Source organism: Arachis hypogaea, chromosome 15, assembly GCF_003086295.3.
Source record: "Arachis hypogaea cultivar Tifrunner chromosome 15, arahy.Tifrunner.gnm2.J5K5, whole genome shotgun sequence".
Taxonomy (NCBI): Eukaryota; Viridiplantae; Streptophyta; class Magnoliopsida; order Fabales; family Fabaceae; genus Arachis; species Arachis hypogaea.
The window spans coordinates 21,100,719-21,122,412 of record NC_092050.1 but is presented as its reverse complement, the minus strand read 5'-3'; the positions used below and the strand labels follow the sequence as shown (position 1 = coordinate 21,122,412).

Below are 21,694 nucleotides of genomic sequence, written 5' to 3'. Positions count from 1 at the left end.
CAGCAACATCATTCTATTGTACCTATCTATACATCAAACATATGCAAAAACAAGAGTACATAATCAAACTCAGTATATCATGCACAACAGCAGCAAATTCATTCTATTCTGCCTATCCCTATACATCAAACACATGCAAAAACCAAAGTGCATATAATTAACTTGAAATATATAATTGTGGTGTCATACCTATTTGTTAGGTACGTCGTATCAAAGCTCACAACGTCGCCAAAGTACTCATAAGCAGCACGACTTCTTGCATCAGCCTAAAAAGCATGCTTTATGTGATGTTGCTCGTCCAATTTAACTTCGTAAAAGAAGTTGTTTTCTTCTTGCATCCTATGAAAATACTGCATTAATGATTGCGCATCCCCCTCTTCTTCTATGACTCTGACACTTCTTGCTACATGATTCCGAAGATCTTTTTGAGTAAAAGTTAATTTATCATAGCCACCAGCAGCAGTTGCTAAGCTTTGATAGGTGTTTCTTATTGTAACACCAGTTTGATCATTGATCTCAGCTATCCGTTTGGCATGCAAACTTAGTTCCCTGTTCTTTCTCAGAGTCTTTGCCATGCTAGGACTAATAGCATGGTTGTGCTGGATATTCACAAAGGTTAACACATATTCCATCTTCTTATTCCTTTTCACAATAATCCTAGCTTTACAATTTTGCTCGGAAGTTGGATTTGTCTTCTTTAATGGATCAATTTTTGATCTTCGATAACCAGCTCTAGAACATACCAAGATTTGGTATGTAATTTGTCTATTTTGATCCCACTTAGTAGTTCTTATATTTCATGAAAAAACTAATCCTTTTTGCATAATTGGTATAAAAATTTTCATAATCTTTCATAGAGGAGAATGCCATTCCTATGTTTGGAACAACCTAAAAACATAGATAATAAAAAATTTAATAAAATCAAATCAGGTATAAAAATACTATCAATTTTCTATGAATGAACAAGACAAATTAGTAGTCAAGTACTGAATCTGAGTATAATCAAACTCAGTAAACATGTATAATCAAACTCAGTAGTCAAATATAGCACTGATCCTGAATATAATCAAACTCGGTAAACATGATAATCAAACTCAATAGTCAAATATAGTACTAAACTCAAACACATTCATAGAATCAGCATCATCATCTAAGCAAATGGAGAAGTTTTAAACATGCAAACTACTAATTTGACTCCAATCCAGAAGCTAAACATTTTTCTCATTACACAAATTTATAACATAAAATTTTTCAGGATATAATCACACAACGTACATGATGTAAAAGGATCTAAATGACATAATGAAGCCACATATCAGAAGCATAACTATTAGGAATTTGCCTATGGAATAAGCTTGTGTATCAAAGGCAATTACTTCTGTATATGCAAATGCTTCCATTGGCATAAGCTTGTGACATGCTCCTCTTTCTAACAGGCCTATGCTACTGAAATTTTTTGAGAAGTAATATTGATCGGTGTATAGTAATTTACTAAATCAGTGATGTCGCTTAAATCAAAGCAAAAGCCAAATCAAAAGCATTTGCATAACTAAATAATCAACACAATTAAAATCAAATCAGGAATAAAATATGGATAATCAAAAAATTAAAATCAAATCAAGAATAAAAAATTAACAAATGAAGTAAATTAAACATAAACCTTATCATTCGAGCTTGTGGATTCCATTGAATCACAAGTTATAATCAAAATCCTAAGATAACAAGAACCAAAAACGGCACGAAGCAAAGCAGAGAAAATCGCAGAGAAGAGAAGAAAGTGAGGAGTGAGGCTGGCACAATCAAAGAGAAGAGAAGAGAATTGAGGTGCATGCAATGGAACACTTTTTGCGAGAAGAGAAGAAAGCGCGAGAGATTTTGGCGCGATGAAGAAACCCACTCTCAGCGCGTTTGCCACTATAACCGTATTTTTTTACTTTCTTATACGTAACGTATTTTTTACTGTATTTTAGTGAGAGTAGTTGAATTGGTGGCTGAAAAATAGTGTACAAATACCATTTTTGGGTAAATTTACCTCCAAAAAAATAGTATTCTTCTATAAATTTTTTTGTGAAGAACGTGAGAGAGAAAAAGAAAAGAAAGTACGAGAGAGAGAGGAAAATGTACCGATGAGAATAAAAAATATTAAAGTAACTACTTTATGACGTGGGTAGAAAGTTAGAAAAATTCTAGTATTTAAAATTTAAATTAATTTTAAGGGTTAAGTTCGATTTTGGTCCCCAACGTAGAGGCCGAAAATCGGAATCGTCCCCAACTTTTTTTTTGCTACAAAATGGTCCCCAAAGTTTCAGTTTATTTTAAAATTGTCTTTTTTACTAATTTTATTTTTTATTACTAAATTATCCCTTAATAAAAAATTATAAAATAAAATAAATATAAAATAAATAAAAAAAAAAGAAAGAAAGGGATAACAGAAGCGAGTTGGTGAGGAGAGAGAAGGGGGCGTGAGAAAAGGGGGGAAGAGGGGGAGGAGGGGGGAGAGAAGGGGGACCGCTGCCCTGCCGCGCTGCTACCCTGCCGCCTGCCGCACCGCACCGCACCACCACCGCCCTACCGCCCTGCCGCCAGCCGCATCGTACAGCACCACCACCAGCTTCCGCCATTGCTCTTCCTCCTCGCCTTCACCGCCCGCCGCTTCTTCTTCTTCTTCTTCTGTGAACTGGATTTTTTTGTAGAATTTCTAATTTTTTTTGTGAAATATTGTTGTTACTGAATTTGGCTTGAATTTGAATATTGTTGGATCGGGAGAGAGAAAGAAGGGGGGTTATGTGAAAAGAAACGGGGGGAGGGGGAGGAAAGGGAAGAAGGGGGAGGGAGGGGTGTTGAAGAAGAAGAGGGGAGGGGTTTTATGCGTAAAGTAAAGGGAAAAGGGGGAAGGGGTTATGCGAAGGGAGAAGGGGGAGGGGGTTCGGGAAGAAGAGGGGGAAGGGTCTTCGCCGTCGCCGCCACCACCGCTGCTCTTCTCTGCTTCTGCTTCCATCATTCTTCTTCTTCTTCTTTCATTCTGATTCTATTATATTTGTTGATTTTTATTATTGTTGTTTCTGGTTGATTCTGATTCTGATTGATTATATTGTTTCATTGTTATTGTTGTTCTTCTTCTATTTCTACTTGATTCTATTGTTGATTCATTGGTGATTTATTGTTGTTGTTGTTATCCTGCTGCTGCTTCTGTTTGATTAATTGTTGTTGTTGCTTTTAGTTCTGTTTCTGCTTGTGCTTCTGCTGGTGCTTCTGCATAATTTTGGGGAAGAAGGGGAAGAAGAGGGGAGGGAGGTGCTTCTGCATAATTTTGGGGAAGAAGGGGAAGAAAAGGGGAGGGAGGGAGGGAGGGAAGGAGGGAGGGAGGGAGGGGTATTTTCGTCCGATGGACCATTTTGTAGCAAAAAAAAAAGTTGGGGACGAAATCGATTTTTGGCCACTACATTAGGGACCAAAATCAAACTTAACTCTAATTTTAATTACTAACATGTTTAGCTATAAACTAAAAATATATTTAATTAAAATTTAATTAAATAATATTATTTAAATTAAAAGACTGATTAAAAGCTGAATTTTAAAGAACATTTTAATAATTAATTTTAATGGCTAATTTTAGTATACAAATAACATTTCTCTTATTACAGTGTACAACAAGCCTCACGCCACGAGAATAACACTTCAAATTTTTCAATAAAGATAAGTATGAGATTATAAATAAAATTTATGAACCAAATATGTATATCTCTCAACTTGTGTATCAAAACCCTTAAAATAATAATAAAGTTGATATGAAAGCTTAAGATAGCTTCGAAGAAGGATTCTCTGTTGTAATTGATTTAATCACCTCTATTTATAGCAATCCAACACCTTAAAGACATTGTAAAGGGTGTGTTTGGCAAACGTGTTGGGAAAAAGAGAAGTGTGTTTGAACTTCTTGAAAGTTTTACTTTTATATTTGGCAATTTTTATCTTTCTGAATGCAGAAATGATTCTGCCTCTGAAACGCACGATCAGGAGAAGTTAAGGGTGTGTTTGGTATCCACATTTGAAGGAAAAAAGCACGTTAGAGCTTCTTGAAAGCTTCAATTTTTTGTTGGGCTAATTTTCTTCTCTACAAACACAGAAGTGATTTTGTTCATAAAACCACGTTTACAAAAAGCAATAATTTCTAACTTCTCCGTTGCACTAACGTTCTTTTAACCACTACCTTCAACATTTATTTTTCTTTTACCAACTTTATCGTTTATACATGTTATTGCATTATTTATTAAATTCTTATTATTTCTCACTATATCTTTTTTTATTATTTATTATTTATATTTTTTATTTATTTTTTTATTTGACATTATATATTTTTATAGTTATAATTTTTGTGTATTATATTTATTATTATCTTTTTATAATAGAATTTATTGATCCCATTAAGTAAAATAAATTAAACAAAAAAAATTAACCGTAAATATTAATAATAGTTAAAAATTATAATGTACTAAAAAAGAGTACTAAGAGTATTAAAAATATACTATATAAAAAACATATAAGAAAAAAGTATAAAAAAGAAAACTAAACATGTATAAAAAAATAACATTATAATTTAATGTCATGTCCTTTTAAGTAATTATTTATCTCAATTTGGAGCTTTTTCATCATTGAAAGTGGCATGCGATTGATGCTAGCTCCAAGATCACACAAAACTCTCTGAATAGTGACATCTCCAATGGTGCAAGGAATTACAAAGCTCCCTGGATCCTGCATCTTCTCAGGGAGGTTATGTTAAATAATAGCACTGCATTCCTTAGTTAACACCACTGTCTCTTATTCCTTCCAATTCCTCTTGTTAGTCAACAATTCTTTCATGAATTTAGCATAGAGAGGCATTTGCTCAAGAGCCTCTGCAAAAGGAATGTTGATCTGTAGCTTCTTAAAGACTTCTAAAAATCTAGAAAATTGCTTGTCTTTGGAAGCCTTCTGAAGCCTCTAAGGATATGGCATTTTAGGCTTGTACTCAGGAGCCTTTGGCAATATAGGATGAGTGTCAAGAGAGTCTAGGAATAAGTTGTCTGCATGCTTTGGAGGGGCGTGCTCCACTGCTTCCTTCTTCTCTTCTATAGCTTCTTTTTCAACTAGCTCTTCATTGACCTTGGTCTCAAAGCCAGTTACCTTACCAGTTCTCAATTGAATAGCCTTGCAATCTTCTCTTGGGTTCACTACTGTATCACCAGGAAATGTACTTGGAGACCTCTCAGGTATTTGCTTGCTCAATTGGCCCATTTGCACCTCTAAGTTTCTGATAGAAGCTCTAGTTTCCTGCATAAAACTATTCAGTAGTGTTTCCAAATTAGTGTTCTGCTGGGGATGAGAAGTTTCCTGCAGAGATGGTTGTTGTTGATGAGACTGAAATTGCCGGTTATTATGATTATTCTGTTGGAAACTGCCCTGAGAATTGTTGTGAAAATTCTGTGGTCTCTGAGGTTGATCTCTCCACCCAAACTTTGAGTGATTCCTCCACCCCTAATTGTAGGTCTTAGAGTATGGATCATTATTGGGGTTTCTAGGAGCACTCCCCATGTAATTGACCTGTTCAGAAGAAGATTGAGCATAATCATAATTCTCATTTTGCATAGAGTTACCTGTCATGTCATAAGGGACCTCTTGAGGTACATTCTGAGTGTTGACAGTTGAAACTTTCATTTCACTCAACTGTTGGGTAATCAGGTTCATCTGCTGAGACAAAATTTTGTTCTGAAAAAGGAAAGCATCATAAGCTTCCACCTCCATAACACTTTTCTTCTGAGGAGTCCAAGAGTTCACAGGATTCCTATTAGATGCGTACAAATATTGGTTGTTTGCAACCAACTCAATAAGCTCAGCAGTCTCCTCTGGTGTCTTCTTCATGTGCAATGAACTACCTGCAGAATTATCTAAATACATCTTGGACATTTCACCTAAGTCCTCATAAAAGATATCCAGCTGAGTCCACTTAGAGAACTTGTCTGGAGGGCATTGCCTAGTCAGTAGCTTGAATCTCTCCCAAACTTCATAAAGGGTCTCACCATCTTTCTGTTTAAAAGTCTGAACCTCCACCTTTAGCTTAGTTAGCTTTTGTGGTGGAAAAAATCTAGTTAGAAATCCAGTGACCACCTTGTCCCAAGTATCCAAGCTCTCCTTGGGTTGAGAATCTAACCACAGCTTTGCTCTATCCCTCACAGCAAATAGGAACAGCATGAGTTTGTATACCTCAGGATTCACTCCATTGGTCTTCACAGTATCACAAATCTGCAGGAAATCAGAGATAAATTGATTTGGGTCTTCATGAGAAAGTCCATGATACTGGCAATTTTGTTGCACAAGAGTGACAAGCTGAGGCCTCAGTTCAAAATTGTTTGCAGTTATAGGAGGTACCACAATACTTTTTCCATAAAGATCTACATTGGGAGCCGTGTAAGAGCCAAGCACTTTTCTAGACTGCTCATTCTCATTCAGATTTGCCATATTGGCATTCACATCATGATTATGATCCATAGTGGACTCTGTAGCCTTGTAAAGTCTTCCTTGTTGCAGACGCCACCTCAAAGTCTTTTCAGGTTCAAGATCAAACTCTAAAAGAGGTTCCTTGTCCTTGTTCCTACTCATAAACAAACAAAAGACAAGAACAAATAGGATTCTCTACGTCAGAGTGTAGAGAATTTCCAGTGAGGTAACCTATGTGAAGAAATAAAATAAAATCCTTACTAATTAAAGCAGAAAAAATTCGAAAATGATGACTGAATTTAGACTAAAATTTTTGAAAATTAATAGGTAGATTAAACAAGAAAATTGAAATAAAATCAACTAGGTAACACCAAACTTAATTTCAGAAATTAAGAAAAAAAACTAGTACTAATTTTTGAAAATAATAAAGAATAAATTAAAGAAAATTAAAACTAAAATGCCTAATCTAAGAAATCAAATAACTAATAGTTGTTAATCACAGTCAATCCCCGGCAACGGCGCCAAAAACTTGGTGCGGAATTTATAACCCACAAACTAATCGGCAAGTGCACCGGGTCGTACCAAGTAATACCTCAGGTGAATGAGGGTCGATCCCATGAGGATTGATGGATCAAGCAACAATGGTCAAGTGATTTACTTAGTCAGACAAATAGGAAGTAGTGTTTGGGTATCAATTACATTTAACAGTAATTCAGAGAATCAGAAAAGCAAGCAGTAAATAAATTGTGAAATATATATGGATAAACAGTTAAGATTTCAGAGATATCTATCTTCCGGATTGACTTTTTTACTAACTATTTTAATCATGCAAGATTCAATTCATGGCAAATTATATGTGACTAAACCCTAATTCCTTAGACCTTTTAGTCTCCTCTAACCTTCATCAACCGCCAATTCCTTGGTCACTTAATTCCAATTAAAGGGTGAAGTTTGATTCTAGTTATATGCCACAAAAACCCTAATTACCCAAATATAAGAGGATTATATGTCACGTATCCCGTTAAGTTCAGATAATTATAAATTTAGGAGAAATTATTTTCAAGGTGTTGTTCAAGTAAAGAGCTTTTCCAAGTTATACAAGAACTTAATTAGGAGAAATTGTTTGGCGTTGGTGAAGCCGAAGACAATGGGCATTGTGGTGCTTCCTGGCACCAAACTTGGGGAGTCCAAGTTTGGCTTCAAGTCTTTATTCTACTGTAGCTTCATTTCTTCACGCTAACTCTGTCAAATTCGTCCAAAATGCTACCTGAAATAAACAGAATTGCACACAACTCAAAGTAGCATTCATAGTGGCTAAAATATATTAAATCTTGATTACACTTAGCAATTCAAATGCAAATTCACTAGGAAAAGACAGGAAAGATGCTCACGCATCACAACACCAAACTTGAATCGTTGCTTGTCCTCAAGCGACCAAAATTAGTATATGATTAAGATGTGAATTTGCATGAGAGGTGAGAGTTCAGTCATGCTTATGTGTCTTCTTAAAGTGGGGTTTACCTATTGTAATTCTGAACAGTTTTGGCATCTCACTCTCTTTTGAATCAGAGGAATGTCAATGTCATTCGGAATTAGAATCTGGATCATATTATGAATTCTCTGATCTTTATGCTTCAGTTTAATCCTTGAACATATTAGATATCCTTTAATTCTCAATTAACTTGTGCTTTGCACCTTGAGCCTAGCCGTGACTTTAAATGTTCTGTCTCAAGGGTTAATTAACACAAGAACACCACAAGAACTTAACTGGGGAACTCTCTTGAAGTTCTGATTTTTTTTTCAGCTACTCCTAGACAGTGGTGCTCAAAGCCTTTGGCATACTCTGCTAAATGCACTTGATCTCGACTCTAAATGTTCTGTCTCAAGAATTACTTGACACAAGAACACCACAAACATATGACTAGGGAAACAACTCTTTGAGATTTTAATCATGTCTGACCTCCCTAGTCATTGATACTCAGAGCCTTGGACCTTGCTTTTTTTTATTTTTTTTCTCCACTGTTTCTTTTGCTTCAAGGATTAACTTTCACTAATTTCAGAAAATTCACAATGTTTCTCTAAATTTCTTTTCTTTATACATCAACATCCCTTAATTCAAATTTAAACATGCACGATTCATGTCATGCATTCAGAATCACACAGAACACCACCACATTTGATTAAATGAGACTACTTTCTGTTATAAACTCTTTTACTCATGCATTACATCTTTTTCTTCTTTCTTTTCTTTTGATTTCAAGCTCAGTAAGCAATACATAAGACACCTTTCAGAATTAAAATCAAATAACAAAATAACAGTAAATTAAACTAGAACCTAGGAATTGAAATAATAAATGATCATGTAATAACAAAAAAGTAGCACAAAACAGGAACCTAATCATAAAAAAGCAAAATAATATGGAAAGTGAAAAGGAACTAAGCCACCTCAATCTCCCTGGTGGGGATCTCTCTCCTCAGGCTATGCTCCATGCGGTCCTCTCAGGAGGCTGTAATCCTGTCTCAGCTGAGAAATCTCCTGCCGCTGAAAGTCCTGAGCAGCTCTCATCTCATCAAGAGTGATACAGAGATTCTCCCAACGGCTGTCCTGTATCACTCTCATCTCTTCCACAGATGCAGTGTACTGCTGCCAACGGCTATCCTACGTGATCCTCATCTGCTCCATGGAAGATGCGAGCTACTGCCAGTATTCTTGAGGGGGAAAGTAGTGTCCCTGAGGCAGTGGTTTCGCTTCTTGAGCTTCTTCTTCAGCCTATTCAATTCTGGGGAGTCTCTGATATTCCCTAACCAGTTTTATAGTATTCTTTGTGATCGGTCTCTCACCTGGAATAGGGAAATCGTTCTCTATCTTGACCCTGGCAGCCTCATAGAGGCGGTAGATGAGATGTGAAAAGCCCAACCTAGCATTTGGAATGGTGCTAGTGGCGACATGATAGATCTGCTGGGCAATGACGTACTCCACGTCCACTGGGTCTCCTCTCATAATGCAGTGAATCAAAATGGCTCGGTCCACAGTGCATTCGGATCGGTTGCTTGTGGGTATGATAGATCGGCAAATAAAGTGGAGCCATCCTCTAGCTAGAGGAGTCAAGTAACTGCTCTTAAGATGGCACGGTCACCCCGCTTCCCCCAATTTCCACTGGGCATCTGGGATGCAAATATCAGCGAGTACTTCCTCCAGCTGTTGGTCTCTATTTACCCTGTCGCTGTATGATCGAAGTGAGGGCATATTCTAAGGTAATTGGAGGGTCTGCCGGATAATCTCTGGACTAAAATCAATGACTCTTCCCCTTACAAAGCTTCTATGGTTCCTCTCATTGACTCCAGAAACATCTTTATAAGTGATCCACATATTCTGTAAAATTCTTGAATCATCAACTGTCCCACTTGTGTGTACGGATTGCACAAGAATTTCCATTCTCTTCTCTAAATTTTTGGTATTGAATTTCTAGATATTCATCTGGTTGGAGATTAAATAGCACTTCCGGCAGAACCGGCCTCTTGATAGTAACCTCATAAAAATGCTCTTCGTGTAATTTAGAGCAGAAGCATCGTGCATCATGAGAACCAATGGCCGGTTCCTTTCCTTTTCTCTTCTTGGAAGGTTTGGTGGTCTTTGGTGCCATGGAAATAACAGAATAAAACCAGCAAAACGACAACACCAAACTTAAAACGGTTGCTCGTCCTTGAGCAAAATAAAGAAATACAAAGGGAAAGATGAAAGAAGAGCAGAAATTGAAACAGTAGAAAATATAAATTAGTGCTAAAATATTTTTTTTTTAAAATAACAGAAAAATAGAAGAAGGTTGAAGAAGAAAGAGGGGTGGAGTCTAATAGGGTTGGGATGGTAGCTAAGGTGGGGGTTTAGGAAGGTTGGGATGGGGGTTGTGTTTAAAAGGGGAAGAAGGGTATGGATACAGGAGGAAAGTGTAAAAGGAAGAGGAGGGGCTGAATGGGCTGTGTGGTTTGTGAATGGAAGACAAGTTGAAGGTTTGTTGTGTGAAAGGGAGGGACTGGGAGGGGTTTATATAGGAGAGGGGTTGGGAGGGGGAAACGTTGGAGGATCACTGGCTTTGGGAAGGATTTGCTGAGATTTCCTTTATTATAGCCCAATTTAACCAAACCGGTGCCAAACTTGAATAAGGTAAAGGCTGGCGCCGCAGACCCCGTGTTGAACAACTTCTCCTGGCGCCAAACTTGGCACAGCTCAAGTTTGGCGCCACCCTTTCAATTTTTTTCACGCCAAACTGCAGGGGGGCCAAGTTTGGCGCCCCCCTGGCAGAGACCACTTCCCTTGTGTACGCAACAGTGGCACCAAACTTGAAAAAGCTGGAGTTTGGCGCCACCTCTTCCCATTTTTCTCCCAATTGCGTCGTTCTCAACGCCAAACTTGAAGTTTTCCAAGTTTGGCTTTAAACCTCTAGAAGACAATTCCTCTTTTAAGCGTGTTATGTGGCACCAAACTTGGAAATCCCAAGTTTGGCGCCACCCAATCCAAATGAAATGTCTCTAGGGTGAGCAAAAATTTTTCTAAGTGTACTGGTTCCTGTTCTAAATTCTCTGCATGATCAAAACACATGTAAAACAAAGGAAAAATAGTAGAAACTCAATACTAATAAAATAAATAATAAAACCACGCAACGGAAATTAAATTAAGGATACGAAATTATCGGGTTGCCTCCTAACAAGCGCTTCTTTAACGTCACTAGCTTAACGGTCAGTTCTGCTAGTTCAGCAGATGAGCGGACCTTTGGCGATCGATCTCATCTCCAAGATAGTGCTTCAACCTCTGACCATTAACTGTGAATTTTCTGTCAGAATGCTCTTCTTGAATCTCTACATGACCATACGATAAAGCTCTGGTAACCACAAACGGTCCTGACCACCGGAATTTCAGCTTCCCGGGAAAGAGTTTGAGCCTTGAATTGAACAGAAGCACTCTCTGACCTGGCTCAAAGACTGATGGCAATCTTCTTGTCATGCCATATCTTAGTTCTCTCCTTATAGAGCTTGGCATTCTCATAGGCTAAATATCAGAATTCATCAAGCTCATTCAACTGAAGCATTCTCTTAATTCTTGCAGCCTAAGCATCAAAGTTCAGATACTTGATTGCCTAGTAAGCTTTATGCTCCAGCTTCACTGGCAAGTGACAGGCTTTACCATAGACCAATTGATAAAGAGACATGCCAATAGGAGTCTTGTTAGTTGTCCGGTATGCCCAGAGAGCATCATCAAGCTTCCTAGACCAATCCTTCCTTGAGACACTGACGGTCTTCTCTAGAGTCCTCTTGAGTTCCCTGTTAGAAACCTCAACCTGTCCACTTGTCTGTTACATAAGTGGCTTCCACCATCACTAACGAGTGTCCTTGGGACACCAAATCGGCTAAAAATATATCTCTGAAGAAAGCTCATCACCACTTTGGCATCATTGGTAGGCAGAGCCATAGCTTCCACCCACTTGGACATATAATCAACTGCCACCAGAATATAGTTGTTGGAACATGAAGGTGGGAAAGGTCCCATGAAGTCAATACCCCACACATCAAACAACTCAACCTCGAGAATCCCCTGCTGTGGCATCTCATGGTTGGCAGGGAGATTCTTAGCCCTTTCACATCTATCACAGTTCTTCACAAATGCTCTTGAATCCCTTAAGAGAGTCGTCTAGTAAAAACCACTCTGAAGGACCTTTGTAGATGTCGTTTCACTACCAAAGTGGCCTCCATAATCAGAGCCATGACAGTGCCAAAGAATCTGCTGTGTCTCCTCATCTGTAACACATCTCCAGATTATACCATCCGAGCATCTTCTAAAAAGGTATGGTTCCTCCCAAAAGTAGTACTTTGCATCAGTTAGTAGCTTCTTCACTTGTTGTCTACTGTACTCCTTTGGAATGAAATTCATGGCTTTGTAATTTGAAATGTCTACAAACCATGGAGCCTGCTGAATGAGGAACAGTTGCTCATCCGGAAATGTCTCAGCCACAGCTGTGGGTGACTGTACTCCTGCTTCAGGCTCAATTCTGGAAAGGTGGTCAGCCACTTGGTTTTCTGACCCTTTTCTGTCTTTAATCTCAATATCAAACTCCTGAAGGAGTAGCACCCATCTGATTAATCTTGGTTTAGAGTCCTACTTGGTTAGAAGGTACTTCAAAGCAGCATGATCAGTATAAACAATAACCTTAGAACCAATTAAATAGGACCTAAATTTATCATCAGCATACACAATAGCTAATAATTTTTTTTTCTGTAGTTGTGTACTTCTTTTGAGCATCATTTAGCATACGGATAGCATAGTAAAGGACATGTATAAGCTTTCCATGCCTCTGTCCTAAAACAGCTCCAATAGCATAATCACTAGCATCACACATAAATTCAAATGGAAAACCCCAGTCAGGAGAAGCTATAATGGGAGCAGAGGTAAGGTTTGCTTTTAGAGTTTCAAAAGCATGCAGGCACTCAGTATCGAATACAAAAGGAACATCAACAACTAATAGGTGCTCAATGGTTTAGCAATTTTTGAAAAATCCTTTATAAATCTTCTATAAAATCCTGCATGACCCAAGAAACTCCTGACTGCCTTAACATTAGATGGTGGTGGTAATTTTTCAATTACCTCCAGCTTGGCCCTATCAACCTTAATTCTCTTGCTTAAAATCCGGTGTCCAAGAACAATACCTCCTGTAACCATAAAATGACATTTTTCCCAATTTAAAACAAGGTTTGATTCTTGACACCGTTTCAAGACAAGAGATAAATGCTTAAGGCATGAGTCAAAAGAATTACCAAAGACAGAAAAATCATCCATAAATACCTCAATGAACTTTTCAACCATATCAGAAAAAATTGAGAGCATACACCTCTGAAAAGTTGTTGGAGCATTACAAAGTCCAAATGGCCTTCTCCTGTAAGCAAAATACTCCAAAAGGGCATGTGAATATACTGTCTTCTCTTGATCTTGAGGATCCACTGTAATTTGATTATATCCAGAATATCCATCTAGAAAACAATAAAAAGCATGACCAGCTAACCTCTCAAACATCTGATCAATGAAAGAAAAGGGGAAGTGATCCTTCCTTGTAGCAGTGTTGAGCCTCCTGTAGTCTATGCATATTCTCCATCTTGTGACGGTTCTTGTAGGAATAAGCTTATTCTTTTCATTTTTGATCACTGTCATCCCTCCTTTCTTGGGAACTACCTGCACAAATATTACCCAAGGGCTGTCAGAAATAGGGTATACAATGCCGATTTCCCATAGTTTCATTACCTCTTTTTGGACCACCTCTTTCAAAGTTGGATTGAGTCTCCTCTGTGGTTGTACAACCAGTTTAGCATCATCTTCAAGAAGGATCTTGTGCATACACTTGGTTGGACTAATCCCCTTTAAATCACTAATGGTCTACCCAAGAGCTATTTTATGGCTCCTGAGCACTGTAATAAGCGCCTCTTCCTCTCCAGGCTTCAAGGAAGAACTGATAATCACTGGATATGAATCATTTTCATCCAAGAACACATATTTCAGAGAAGGAGGCAAAGGTTTTAGCTTAAGCTTGGGAATTTCCTTCTCTTCCTTAGGCGTGCTCCCCAATTCTTTCTGGGATAGTGAATCATCAATTTCAACTAATTCATATTCAGAAAAAGGATCCAAAATATCATCAAGTACCTCAGTTTCCAGTACCTCTTGAATAAGTGGTTCAACAACATCAACTCTCATACACCCTTCAGAATCATTAGGGTGTTTGAGGGCCTCAAATACATTAAGGACCACCTGTTTTTCATTCACCCTCAGGGTTAATTCACCCTTTTGTACATCAATCAAAGCTCTACCTGTAGCTAAAAAGGGTCTACTAAGAATAATAGAGGACTTCGCATTCTCTTCCATATCCAATATAATAAAATCAGCAGGAAAAATAAATGGCCCTACTTTCACAAGTAAATCCTCAATATCACCCACATGAAATTTAATAGAAAGATCAGCAAGTTGAAGAGAAATACGAGTGGGTTTTACCTCCTCAATTTGGAGCTTTTTCATCATTGAAAGTAGCATGAGATTGATGCTAGCTCCAAGATCACACAAAGCTCTCTAAATAGTGACATCTTTAATGGTGCAAGGAGTTACAAAGCTCCCTGGATCTTGCATCTTCTCAGGAAGGTTATATTGAATAATAGTACTGCATTCCTTAGTTAAAATTATTGTCTCTTGTTCCTTCCAATTCCTCTTGTTAGTTAATAATTCTTTCATGAATTTAGCATAGAGAGGCATTTGCACAAGAGCCTCTGCAAAAGGAATGTTGATCTGTAACTTCTTGAAGACTTCTAAAAATCAAGAAAATTGCTTGTCCTTGGAAGCCTTCTAAAGCCTCTGAGGATATGACATTTTAGACTTATACTCAGGAGCCTTTGGCAATGTAGGATGAGTGTCAAGAGAGTCTGGAAATGGGTTGTCTGCACGCTTTCAAGGGGCGTGCTCCACTGCTTTCTTCTTCTCTTCTATAGCTTCTTTTTCAACTAGTTGCTCATTGACCTTGGTTTCAAAGCCAGTTACCTTACCACTTCTCAATTGAATAGTCTTGCATTCTTCTCTTGGGTTCACTACTGTATCACCAGGAAATGTACTTGAAGACCTCTCAGCTATTTGCTTGCTCAATTGGCCCATTTGTACCTCCAAATTTCTGATAGAAGCTCTAGTTTCCTGCATAAAACTATTCAGTAGTGTTTCCAAATTAGTGTTCTGTTGAGGCTGAGAAGTTGCCTGCTGAGATGGTTGTTGTTGATGAGACTGAAATTGCCAGATATTATGATTATTCTGTTGGAAACCGCCCTGAGAATTGTTGTGAAAATTTTGTGGTCTCTGAGGTTGATCTCTCCACCCAAAATTTGAGTGATTCCTCCACCCCTAATTATAGGTCTTAGAGTATGGATCATTATTGGGGTTTTTAGGAGCACTCCCCATGTAATTGACCTGTTTAGAAGAAGATTGAGCATAATTATAATTCTCATTTTGCATAGATTTACCTGTCATGTCATAAGGGACCTCTTGAGGTGCATTCTGAGTGTTGACAGCCGAAACTTGCATTCTATTAAACTGTTGGGTAATCAGGTTCGTCTGCTGAGACAAAATTTTGTTCTGAGCAAGAAGAGCATCAAAAGCTTCCACCTCTATAACGCTTTTCTTCTGAGGAGTCCCAGAGCTCATAGGATTCCTGTTAGATGCGTACAAATATTGGTTGTTAGCAACCAACTCAATAAGCTCAGCAGTCTCCTCTGGTGTCTTCTTCATGTGCAATGAACCACCTGCAGAATTATCTAAACACATCTTAGACATTTCACCTAAGCCCTCATAAAAGATATCCAGCTAAGTCCACTTAGAGAACATGTCTGGAGGGCATTGCCTAGTCAGTAGCTTGAATCTCTCCCAAGCTTCATAAAGGGTCTCACCATCTTTCTGTCTAAAAGTCTGAACCTCCACCCTCAGCTTAGTTAGCTTTTGTGGTGGGAAAAATCTAGTTAGAAATCCAGTGACCACCTTGTCCCAAGTATCCAGGCTCTGCTTGGGTTGAAAATCTAACCAAAGCTTTGCTCTATCCCTCACAGAAAATGGAAAGAGCATGAGTTTGTATACCTCAGGATTCACTCCATTGTTCTTCACAGTATCACAAATCTGCAGGAAATCAAAGATAAATTGATTTAGGTCTTCATAAGGAAGTCCATGATACTGGCAATTTTGTTGCACAAGAGTGACAAGCTGAGGCCTCAGTTCAAAATTGTTTGCAGCTATAGGAGGTACCACAATACTTTTTCCATAAAGATCTGCATTGGGAGCCGTGTAAGAGCCAAGAACTTTTCTAGGCTGCTCATTCTCATTCAGATTTGCCATATTGGCATTCACATCATGATTATGATCCATAGTGGACTCTGTAGCCTTGTAAAGTCTTCCTTGTTGCAGACGCCACCTCAAAGTCTTTTCAGGTTCAAGATCAAACTCTAAAAGAGGTTCCTTGTCCTTGTTCCTACTCATAAACAAACAAAAGACAAGAACAAATAGGATTCTCTACGTCATAGTGTAGAGAATTCCCAGTGAGGTAACCTATGTGAAGAAATAAAATAAAATCCTTACTAATTAAAGCAGAAAAAAATTCGAAAATGATGACTGAATTTAGACTGAAAATTTCGAAAATTAATAGGTAGATTAAACAAGAAAATTAAAATAAAATCAACAAAGTAACACCAAACTTAATTTTAGAAATTAAGGAAAAATACTAGTACTAATTTTCGAAAATAATAAAGCATAAATTAAATAAAATTAAAACTAAAATGCCTAATCTAAGTAATCAAATAACTAATAGTTGTTAATCACAGTCAATCCCCGGCAACGGCGCCAAAAATTTGGTGCGGAATTTATAACCCAAAAACTAACCGGCAAGTGCACCGGGTCGTACCAAGTAGTACCTCAGGTGAATGAGGGTCGATCCCACGATGATTGATGGATCAAGCAACAATGGTCAAGTGATTTACTTAGTCAGACAAACAGGAAGTAGTGTTTGGGTTTCAATTGCATTAAACAGTAATTCAAAGAATCAGAAAAGCAAGCAGTAAACAAATTGTGAAATATATATGGAGAAACAGTTAAGCCTTCAGAGATATCTATCTTTTGGATTGACTTTTTTACTAACTATTTTAATCATGCAAGATTCAATTCATGGCAAATTATATGTGACTAAACCCTAATTCCTTAGACCTTTTTAGTCTCCTCTAACCTTCATCAACTGCCAATTCCTTTGTCACTTAATTCTTATTAGAGGGTGAAGTTCAATTCTAGTTATATGCCACAAAAACCCTAATTATCCAAATATAAGAGGATTATATGTCACGTATCATGTTATGTCCAGATAATTAGAAATTCAGGAGAAATTGTTTTCAAGCTGTTGTTCAAGTAAAGAGCTTTTCCAGCTATTGTTCAAGTAAAGAGCTTTTCCAAGTTATACAAGAACTCAATTAGAACAAGGTTCATACTTCCGTTCCACCCAAATTCATAAAATAAAGAACGAAAACAATTCTTGAAATAGAAATTAGTTCATGAATTAAAATAGAAAAATAATAGTATCAATCCATACAATAGCCAGAGCTCCTAACCTTAACAGTGGAGGTTTAGTTGCTCATGGTCCAGAGAGAAAACTAGGATTCTATAAAACTATAAATTGCGGAATGAGGTAGAAGAGAGGAGAAGAGCCCGAAGAGCTGATTCTTTTTCCTTTTATATCTAATCCTAATTAATGTAAAATATATTTTCTAAAACTAAAATAATATCTTTTTCTAATTTTAAATAGAATAAAATTTAATCTGAATAATTGAATAATTCGTGCAAGCCTTGTGTAGAACGAATTGGGGACCACCATTGTTACTAGATGTGGCGCCAAACTTGGAAGGATCCAAGTTTGGCGTGGAGTGGGCCGAGCATTCCTTGGTTGTGTTGGCGCCAAACTTGAGTGAACTCAAGTTTGGCGTGGAGGTGGCAGCGTGGATTCCCTTGATGTTCCTTGAGTTGGCGCCAAACTTGAGTAATCTCAAGTTTGGCATTAAAGAGCCCGCATGCATTCCTTGAAAATTCATTGCCAACGCAAAACTTGAGTAAACTCAAGTTTGGGTTCAAGTTTTATGCGTGCTCCCCCTTGAGTGCAATGAGTGTGGCGCCAAACGTGAAACCGAAGACAATGGGCATTGTGGTGCTTCCTGGCGCCAAACTTGGGGAGTCCAAGTTTGGCTTCAAGTCTTTATTCTACTATAGCTTCGTTTCTTCACACTAACTCTGGCAAATTCGTCCAAAACGCTATCTGAAATAAACAGAATTGCACACAACTCAAAGTAGCATTCATAGTGGCTAAAATATATTAAATATTGATTAAACTTAGCAATTCAAATGCAAATTCACTAGGAAAAGACAGAAAAGATGCTTACGCATCAGATTGCGTTGATGTTCGTGTTCTCAGTGCTAATGAGTTTTTCATTACTGCCTCATTGAATGATCTGAGTAGAAAGGAGGTGTGGGGGTTCTGGGTGTGCATCTAAGTTGTTCAGACAGTAATAGAGCATCTTAGTTCGCAGATATTTCAGCAACAATCCAGCAGTTTCAAAGTAAAGTGGCAGTTATGGGAGATTTTACTGCCATTACGTCTCAATCTGAAAAAGATGGTGGTGGGTTAAAATCAGTCACAACTATCTCAGAGTTCAATAATTTTCTTGATGATAATGAACTGGTGGATATTGGAATGATTGGCTAGCCTTTCACTTGGTTGAATAAAAGACAAGGGGCTGATTTGGTTAAGGAGAGGTTGGATCGAGTCCTAGTTGGATTACACTGGAAGACACTCTATGAGACAACAGTGGTTCTGAGGCTTTCGAAATCTGGATCAGACCATGCACCCATACTCTTGGATACTAATCCGTAAACATGGAGAACTAAAAAGAGATTTAAATTTCAGGAACAATGGTGTGAAGAAGTGGAAGTTAAGCGGATTGTGAGTGAGGTTTGGAGGATGGAAGTTGTGGGATTAGCTATGTTTTCATTGACTCAGAAACTTAAAGAATGTCAACATAGGCTGGTTCATTGGCAAATTCACAATAAAACCAACTCGAAGAAGGAGATTGAAGAGCTCCAAGCAGCCCTTGACGAGAAGAGAGCTTCCGGTGTTCATGGAGGAGAAGAAATTACTAGATTAGAGGAAAAACTGGAAAGGGCCTATCTTAAAGAGGAGCGTTACTAGAGGAAAAAATCAAGGAGTAAATGGTTGAGAGAAGGGGATCAAAATACAAAATTTTTCCATAAAAATTCCAGTCTAGAGTGAGAAAGAATAGAATTGGAGACTAGTGGGTAGCAATAATGAGGTAGCTTCTTGTCCAAAAGAGATTGCTAAAGTGGCTGAGAAGTACTTTTGTGATATATTCTCCTCTACTTGTCATGCCAATCCCAACCAATTCCTAGAGGAGCTGGAGCCTAAGGTTACAGCTAACATGAACCGAAGGCTGCAAAGACCGGTGTCTGTGGAAGAGGTGAAGAGAGTTACATTCAGCGTGCATGCTCAAAGTGCCCTACGGGAAGATGGATTCACAGCAAAATTCTTTCAATTTTTTTGGGAAATTGTTGATGGAGATGTGTTTACAGCAATTCGGAGTTTCTTTCATAGTGGCCACATGCTCAGGAACTTCAATCACACCCAGATTTGTCTCATACAAAAGATCCCAGACACAAATAACATGACTCAAGTAAGACCTATTAGCCTGTCTTCAGTTATTTATAAGATAATTTCAAAAATTATGGTGCATAGATTACAAGGAATAATGAATAAGATTATTAGTGCGAATCAAAGTGCCTTCCTTAAAGGGCGCCTCATTTCTGACAACATTCTTATTGCTCATGAATGTATGCACTATTTGAAATGCAAGAAGAGAGGCTCTGAGTTTGAAATGGCTATAAAGCTTGACATGAGTAAAGCGTATGATAGAGTTGAATGGCACTTCCTGTGGTATATTATTGAGAAATTGGGTTTCGGTTCAAGTGGATTAACTGGACCAAGGAATTGGTGACTACTGTTTCTTACTCTGTTATTGTGGAAGGTCAACCGTTTAGTTTTTTTAGACCAAATAGGGGTATACGTCAAGGTGATCCCCTATCTCCCTATCTTTTTTTATTCTGTGTTGAAGGTTTATCCTTTATGCTACACAAGGCAGAGCAAAACAGACTCATTGAAGGGATTCAGGTTAATCGACAATGTCTGGCTATTAATCACCTCTTGATTCACAGATGACTTGATCCTTTTCTGCAGGGGCTCAACTGAAACTAGTCAAAGCATTATGGACCTTTTGGCAAATTATGAAAGTTTTAGTGGTCAGACGGTTAATTTGAGGAAGTCAGCTATATTCTTTAGTCAAAACATCAACATATGAGACTGAAAATTGCAGGAGCCCTCAGTATCAACCACATCGGAGCCCAAGATAAGTATCTTCGGGCTCCCTTCAGTTGTTCGGCGTTCCAAAAAAGAGACATTTGGAGCAATCAAAGATAAAGTTCGTAAGAAAGTGCGTAGCTGGAAACAAAGTTTGCTTTCCTCGGGTGGCAGGCAGGTTCTGATCAAAGCAGTGGGTGAAGCTATACCTATATACACCCTATCATGTTTTCGGCTACCGGACACGCTACTAAATGAAATTCACATCATTCTCTCCCAGTTTTGGTGGGGACAGCACTGTGACAAACGAAAAATGGCATGGATCAAATGGGATACCATGACAAGAGCTAAGAAGGAATGGGGATTAGGGATAAAGGACCTACGAGCTCAAAACTTGGCATTGCTAGGTAAACAATGTTGGTGAATCGTTAAACAGTCTAATTCTACTCTATCCTAGATACTCAGAGGCAAGTATTTCCACTATAGTAACATTATGAATGCTGAGATAGGCAACGTACCTTCTTGGGGTTGGAGAAGTATTCTGGAAGGCCGTAAAGTGATCGAGAAAGGCCTAGTTTGGAGAGTTGGTTCGGGCAGAAATATCCGAATTTTTCAGGATCCATGGCTTCCACCGCCGCACCCGTTCAATGTTCCTATGTCTACAGCCTCAAATCTTCTATCACATACCCTGTTTTATGTTAAGGACTTATTGAAGGCTGACCGAAGCTGGAACCATGCACTGATAACAGAAGCTTTTCCAGATGGCGTTAGCTCCCGCATCCTGTCAATTGAACCAACAGATGAAGATGATAGTATTATATGGCTGTGTAACAAATATGGTAGCTATGAAGTAACTTCGGACTACAAGATAGCTTATGCTTTCTACCATGCTCCAATTTCTCAGGGGCCACATTACATGCATCAACGCCGAATTTGGGGAAAGTTATGGGAGATGAGGATACCTCATAAAATCAAAATCTTTTTCTAAAAGTGCTTGCATGAGAAGATTCCTGTTTTGCAATTGCTACACTCCCGCTTCCCAGTGACGTCAAGCGTGTGCCCGAGATGCTTCGCTGATGAAGAATCAATGCTCCATAGCTTGATTCGGTGCCCACTTTCAGCTGCAGTTTGGACAAATAGCGGCATCGAGAACCAAATATGGAGACATGACCCGAGTTCCTTCTTCAACTGGTGGGAGAGAGCTTGCTCCACTTTAGTGGCTGATGTCGAAGAGTGGAGAAAGCTTTCCTTAATAGCAATTCTCT

At 38.2% G+C, this 21,694-nt stretch overlaps 2 non-coding genes across 2 annotated transcripts; both read left to right on the top strand.

The window, feature by feature from the left end:
- Positions 1 to 5,986: 5,986 nt before the first annotated feature.
- On the top strand, positions 5,987 to 6,092 carry LOC112753742 (small nucleolar RNA R71). The gene has a single exon (XR_003178112.1). It is a non-coding gene; the product is annotated as a small nucleolar RNA R71 (small nucleolar RNA).
- A 9,771-nt stretch (positions 6,093 to 15,863) lies between these two features.
- LOC112753819 (small nucleolar RNA R71) lies at positions 15,864 to 15,967 on the top strand. Its single transcript, XR_003178184.1, has one exon. It is a non-coding gene; the product is annotated as a small nucleolar RNA R71 (small nucleolar RNA).
- Positions 15,968 to 21,694: the final 5,727 nt, after the last annotated feature.